Here is a 7,248-nt window from a genome sequence, read left to right as displayed (position 1 = left end):
AGCAGCATTTTTCTTAAGTCTTACGCTGGGAAGTTTTCTATGTTTTTACTGCTAACGCTGAGAACAGACACACCAGCACGCCACGGTGCGGGACAGGCCCTGGGGGACAGGCCTCTCTGTGTCTTTGGGTGACTCAGATATATCCCCAGAGCTTCCGTTTCTCAGGCTGTGACAGGGAGGGAACACAGGCCAGCAGCACACCGTAGAGGACATTGGGATGGAAAAAGTGGATGGATACATACCCCTTTCTCTCCTCCTCTCCTTTCGCCTTCGTCCAGCCAGCTGGCTACGAGGGTGCACATTCCGCCAGCTCTCGTATCTGGGTAATGGAAAACAGAGACACCTAATCCCCATAGTGCAGCTCAGACACACCGTCGTTGGAAGCCTCCACCTGCGTCGGAGCTGCTGGCCACTAGGAGAGCCGGCCGGGTACCAGAGCTTGCCTTCCCTTCCAACGGATGTGCGGAGGGGCGGGGGAGGGGCCCGGGGCTGGCATCCAGGAGGGGAAGTTGCAGACGGGGCCTAACTAATCCACAAACTGGATAGTCAGCCTCCGATGGCGTCGGGGGTGTGGCGCTGCAGCCAGCGCAGCAGTGCGGGCATTAAGCTCCAAATCCCATCCCTTCATGCCCCAACCGATCACATTTAGGGAGCGTGAGTGGCAGCTCCAGGCCCCTGATCCAATTAGGAAGGCATGGTCTCCTGTCTTCTCTGTTCTATGCACAGGACCGAGCATCTGAACCTGCTCAGCCAGTAAGCCAGGCTCACATTCACAATTTAATTGTTCTCAGGCACATCTTGTCACCCCCAAAGAGACTGTAAGCCTCTTACGGGGAGGGCTGACTTCACACGTAGTTGGATTAGATGCTCACTTACTTGGTATAATTTATTGGGAGCTGAGAGCAGGCTGTTTCCGACCCAGATGTATCCCTGCTACTCACTTACTAGAGACTGAAATTTCATTCTATCAAACTTTCATGGGGGGTGAAATGCTATCACGGAGATGCTCTCACTTACACACCATTAATAGGGCAGAATAACGGGGTGACTGTTGTTTTATTATGTTCAACCATTACAGAAAGGGTCGGGTAGCAAGAGAGACACAGAGAGAGGGCTTCCTGCCCCACCCCCACCCCCCAGCTCACCCACGTGTCGTGACACATTCACTGTGAGATGGGCAGGATCACACTCCCACCCGGACTCCGGGTCGTCCTGCGAGATGAGGAGTCGTGTCCAAAACTGCCCTGGGCTTGAGAAAGGAATTTCTCATTTCCTTATTTCTTTATCTGATACCTTGGTGTCAGAAGGGACACGCGCAGCCAGTCAGGCCCACGCCGGTTGATTAATGTCCGGTGCAAACGAAGGCGAGATCGTGGGCCCCGTGTCCAGTTGGGGCCGGTTAACTGCAGAGTAGAAACACCGCCCAGCTTCCTGTCACACATGTCACCCCAGAGAGAAGAGAAGGAAGGGGACCCTTTCCCCTACGGTAGCCTCTGAACCGTATCTTTCCCCCCACGGGAGTGACAGTTACTGCTTTTGGACCAAAGAGGATTAGAGGATGTGAAGGAGGAGGCCAGGGGTCGGGGAGATGCAAGGTGAGGGCCGGGCGCCAAGGGAGGCAGGGCTCTGGAAGCTGGAAAAGGCAGAAAAGTTTCTCGGAGGCTCCAGAAGGGACCCTGCCTGTGACACCTTGTCGTGGACCCGGGGAAACTGATTTCAGAGTCCTCCAGCAGGGTCGGGGAATAAATCCATGTTCGTCGTTTGTTACAGCAGCAGCAGGAGGCGAATGCGGACTCAGGCTTCTCGGAGGCATTGAACTTGACGCTGGGGAGCATCTGCCTGGAGCCACAGACCCCCCTGGCCCTGCGGGTCCATGACCGGGCCTCCGAGGGACTTGGAGCGCATCCTGTCTGCCTCACGTCCACGGCCACCCGGCCAGGACACGGGCAGACTAGAGGCCGCCGAGGCTGACGAGCGATTTTGACTTGTGTCCTCTGAGAAAGAGACCCGTGTACGTTCAGAGCAGTGGGGCGTCATCCTTCGTACACCCCACACAAGGTGTAGAGTGCGTCTCACATGCCGGGCACAGTGCTACTCACGGGGCTGCCAGGCTGAGCTGCTCAGGGCCACCCAGCGGGGTCCGGTCCCAGCAAAACCTCTCACCGCTGTGTGACTTTGGGCAAATGACTCGCCCTCTCTGCCCCACAGTTCCACAGTTTTCTTATCCATGAAACGAGGATAATAATCTTCCCGCTCGACAGGGTTTTTCTGGGAACCGAGTGAGAAATTCGTCTGAAGAGCTGGGCAGCTGGCCTCCCACGCGGGACGCCTCGGTGGGAAGCGGAGCCGTCACTTCTTGATTCAGCGGGTCGTGATCTTTGCTGGTGGCCTACATGTGTCATATAACAGCCGGTTCATTCTCTCGGGCTGACGCCTGTCGCCGTCCAGTCTAGGTGACTCCCGGGGATTGGGCTGAACAGATGACCAGTCCCCCATCCTGCTAGGAGGTCCCCAGGGCTCTAGGCAGTTGTCAGGACTCTTGAGGTCCTCAGAAGAGTGAGATTTGGAACTCTCTGAGGGAGGCAGCTTGGTGACTCTGCCCTAACAAGGCGAAGAACAGATGGCTTTATGCAGTCGAGTCTCAAGTTCATAACAGACAGGTCGCCCTGTGGGCCGACCACAGGGACGGTCATCCACAAAGGCGAGAACTCGGGGAGAACTGACCTGGTATTATAGGATGTCGGCGGAGGGACACCGTCAGGCCCAGTCAGCAGTGACCGTGGGTGGGGCCGGCCGACGCAGGTGGCAGCTTCGGAGCTGCCTGGTGTCTGTGTTCCAGAAGCACGGCTGTCCTGGTGATGGCCGGGAGCGGCAGGCCCCATACGGGGCGTGGGGACCCCTCTAACCGTGAGAGGGAGAGGGCAGCCCTCGTTTACAAGGGCCGTGTTACTTAAGGACCCCTTCCAGCGCACGAAACGGGGTCTTAATGGCCCTCGAAAAATGGAGCTCCTACCTAATCCCCCAGCCCCAAGCCCCCGCTCCAGGGCCACCAGACTCAGGTAAGAATTCCCGAAGACTAGCCTGTGCCCGGCCAAGTCCACAGCACCCCCAAAATCCTATTTCTTGGGCTTCTTTAAAAAAAAAATAACTGAAGAGGGGGCTACTTTACAAGTTTGGTCAGTAAATATTAATTGATTTTATAATCAGAAAAAACTTTTTTGTTTTCTAGAACTTTCTTATTCCCATAGGCCAAAAGAAAAACCAAAAAAACCCCAAAAACCCGATTGGCTGATTTCTTGGTCAACTACGTGGTAGTTTAGGCACCGTGCGGACACCCTCCAAATTTTTCTGCAGTGGGGTCCAACTGGGACCACTGTGCCACATCGGGGCCCGGTTTGGTCACACGGCATCCCTCGGTGGCCCTGAGCTGGCCTAAAGCGGCTTTCTCAGGTGTTTGCACCTCCAGGTGTTCGCGCCTCTGTGGGCCGCTGCCGGGCCCGGTGGAGCAGAGGACTGCTTCATACTGCACCCCTTTTGCTGAGCCTAAGACCTGTGGGGTGGGGGCGGGAGCCAGGAAGGAGCAGGGGGAGCGGGCTCGCTCTCCAAATCCCCGCTCCAAAGCCAGCCTGCCAAGCCGTGCACACAGACACGACAGCAGATTATAAAAACACCGTGAACAATGTGGCTCATGGGCCGACATGCCCTGCAAAGGGGCCCGAGAGCCCGGAGGTCCCAGGGCCACATGCAACACCCTAACAGGGACAGCTTGGGGGGATGCCGGTCTACTTCCTCTTTCGGTCCCCTTCTCCAGAGAGAAGCAGAGAGGTGACACAAGGAAAAAGACAGACTGGACCCCAGCCGTCCCCCGAGACTGGCCCGTAAGTGATGCAGGCAGATCTCCTCACACAGTGGATGAGTGGCATACGGGCCGCGCTGCCAACATCAGCAGGGCAGGCAAGCCCTGCGTGCTCGCTCCAGAGGGGTCTGACGCATTTCGGGAAGAGCGAGGACTCTGCAGACTGGGACACCAACTCCTGTCCTCAAAGGACAGTCACAAAGTATAAGTTAGTCCGTGTTCCTTAAGATTGTACTAAGGACAGAGGCGCATGGGCCTTCCCTGGGATACTAGTTCATAAGTTCTGGAATCTCATGAACTATGATCTCTCTCGGCTTTTAAAACACCCTGGTCAAAATTCTGACAGGGTATGAGGACACCTCTGCTAAGAAAGGATGTTCCCAAAAAAACAGGCAAGAAAAAGTCAATGGAATCATGGTGCCTTCTCCTCAAACAGGTCCTGAGATCATCATCTGAGCAAGACGGAATACGCAAAAATAAAAATGCCTTTCAGAAGTTCTTTCCAATTTGAAAGCACAGGAAAGGGCTTGGCGTGTCACTTGGCTGTTCGGGAAAATGGTTAAAGTTGCTGTTCTGTCTTCAAAAGTGTTCTATTGTCCTTTTATTTAATTTTTAACTTAAAAAAATGTTTTTAAGGGAACATTCAAGGCAATTTATCAACAAAAGGAGTCGATAATGACTGCTGTGCAGAGGAGGTCACGGAAATGGTTCTAGATTCTGGGGTGGATTTGGGGTTGAGACAGGGGGATGAACAAAAGGGTCCGTGGAGTGACGCTGCATCTAAATCTTTCGACGTACACGGGACACTTTGCCATCGCGAGGAGAGCGCCAGAGGCAGGGAGCCAGGACGTTTGAAATTGTGAACAGGTGTTTTACTAAACTCAGGTCAGGCCCGCAGGACCTGGGAAGAATGCACCCGTTCCTCCTCCCCGGAGTTCTAGACTCCGGGAATGCTCAGATGAAGTCCCGTGACGAAGAGCAAGCTTGACGAAGAAGTTTAAAACCTCAGAAAGGTTTAGACAATTGACACTGATGTCAGGAGAAAGGCTCTGGGCGTCACCACTTCGGGGGCCCGCTGGCTGCCTGGCGACCGAGCCACACAGACTCAACTGGCAACCTCGCCGTCGCCTGTGCGGCTCTCTCGAGGGGAATAACATGTAAATGTCAAAAGTAAAAATGAGACACTGAAGTCTCGGTTTCTCTATTTCCTGATCTGCTTAAATATCAAACAGTGGCTGTAAACGGACTTCCACCTAGACACTCACTAGGTATTTGTTGAACACATAAAAACAGCGTTTAAATTCGAAACTTTTACCTCCTGTTAGACATATAAGGAGTTCATAACTTTTTCTATTAGGTTGGTTTCTTAAATGTTTCAGAGAAATAATCCCGATTTTCACATGTTTTTCTCACGTAATCTCTGGATGAGTTCATGCAGCTAGCTATTTCAAAAGTGAGGCAAACACATGGAAAATTAAATAGGGGTACAATCTACTCAAAGATACTTGGGCAATATTTTAGACCTACAATCTCGTTCTGTTTTTCTAGATGAAACTCTCTAGTGCCAATCTTCTAGTGTGTCTTATATTTATTTTAAATGAAGGAAAAAAAAAGAATAAAACCACTAAAACCATGAAAACATACAACTTTCTAAAGAAGAAACTGAACCATTGCTGTTATACATACATATATATTTTTAAATCTTTTGTATCATCTTCTAGAAATATCTTAGAACGTTGATGTACAGAATGAAAAAAAAAAAAAGACAATTCTCTGAAGAAGGAATAGGATCAACTATGCCATTATCATCATCAAAGTACCTAAAACAAAATGTAGCTAGAGTACTGGGTTTGGGATTTTTTCTTTTTTTACGTGCCCCCCCCCTTTCTCCCACCCCAAGAATGTCAAGAATTTGAACTCCCTGTTCCTTAAGGTGAAAGGGCATTAATTAACTCAGATCTGCTCATGAAGAAGAGGGGTGGCAAATCCCGAGATGCTGGAACCATACAATAAAAATTTCCCAAGTTTAGGAGGATGGAAAGAGGACGCTTTCCTCGGGTGCCTCGGAGGTCAGCGACCAGGACGCTCGAATCGCGGGCCGTTAATCAGGAGCCGGCAAGATCTCCGTGTGCATCTCAGTGATTCTCTACTTTATTTCGACATTTAGCTTTAGGTTTAAAATATTTGCTAAGAAAGCAGAGAGGTGATTAACAGAGGTTTTAAAATGTGCGCCATAGTTACACGTTCCGTCAACAGAGGCGAAGGAAACTGTACAGCATAGGTTACAAAGCGGTGATCTCATAGTTCGCGGACATCCCAGCAAACCCTCCGTGCTGGTGGTGGTCGACGGCGGCAAAGCAGAGCGGAAACGGACTCAAGAGCCAGCTCGGCCCCTTCGGGTCTCGCAGTGGGGCATCATCCCGATGCTCCTTCGAGAAGACCGTCTGCTGGAGATGCCCAAAGAGGAGGCAACCACAGCCCCCCTGGGGGACCGCAGGCGTTACCCCAGCCCCAGAGCAAACCCCTCCGGGCTGCACGGACAGCTCGGAGGATGCATGGCGTCCCAAAAGGGCTACATGCGGCCAGCTCGGGGTCTGCACTACCTCCCAGTGGTTGCTGCTTTTGAAACTCCTTTTTCTCCCATGAGCTAGAGCTGCCAGGTTGGAGGAGAGCTCGGCCGCCACTCCGATACTGGGCTGCGTTTGGTATTATTTTTATATTCTCATTCGAGCAGATTGGATTAGAGGCAGCGATCGCCAGCACAGAACACAACAGAGGCGGCGGTCAGCCGGGCTGCTCCCGAGACCGGGTCAGACCGGGTCGGACCGGGTCGGACCGGCCCCGGCCGCCGACGTGCAGGGCGGTAGCTCATTCACTGCTGCTCTCAAGGCAAAGGCTGCAGGGGGGGCGAGGTCAACGCCAGATGCTGCTGCACCCTTAAGAAGCTACTTAATAAATATCATCAAGAAACAAGATGCAAAAGAAGCCCTCTGGGGCACAACCGCCTTAGATCAACTGAAGGTCGTCTCGTCTTCTTTACTCAACTGAGATTTGAGAGAGAAGGAAACTATGAAAACAAAAAAAACAAAACGAAAAAAGCCGATCTTAACACTAGCAGTAAATAAATTTGTACAACGATTCAGTCTGTATAGTATGATGAAATAAATCTACATCTTTTCTTATTTTGGTGCTTTGAATTATACATACAAACAACAATTACAGGGACTTGTTCACGCAGCGTGTGGGCCCGGGCGAAGGGTCTCTGGAACCCTCGACAGCGACATGGGTGTTAAGACGCCACTGCCCGGAACTGAGAGAATTTTCCAGGCGGGGGGGCCCACAGCTCTGAACGAATGATTCGCCTACGTCATTTTTTTTTTCTTTTTTTCTTT

The 7,248-nt window shown here is 52.0% G+C and overlaps 1 pseudogene; it reads left to right on the top strand.

The window, feature by feature from the left end:
• LOC102893134 overlaps positions 1 to 6,507 on the top strand; it is a 10,957-nt pseudogene extending 4,450 nt beyond the window's left edge.
• Positions 6,508 to 7,248: the final 741 nt, after the last annotated feature.

Source organism: Pteropus alecto, unplaced genomic scaffold, assembly GCF_000325575.1.
Source record: "Pteropus alecto unplaced genomic scaffold, ASM32557v1 scaffold11, whole genome shotgun sequence".
In the NCBI taxonomy this organism is placed as follows: domain Eukaryota; kingdom Metazoa; phylum Chordata; class Mammalia; order Chiroptera; family Pteropodidae; genus Pteropus; species Pteropus alecto.
Note: the sequence above shows the minus strand (reverse complement) of the source record. Positions and strands in the feature narration are given on the sequence as shown.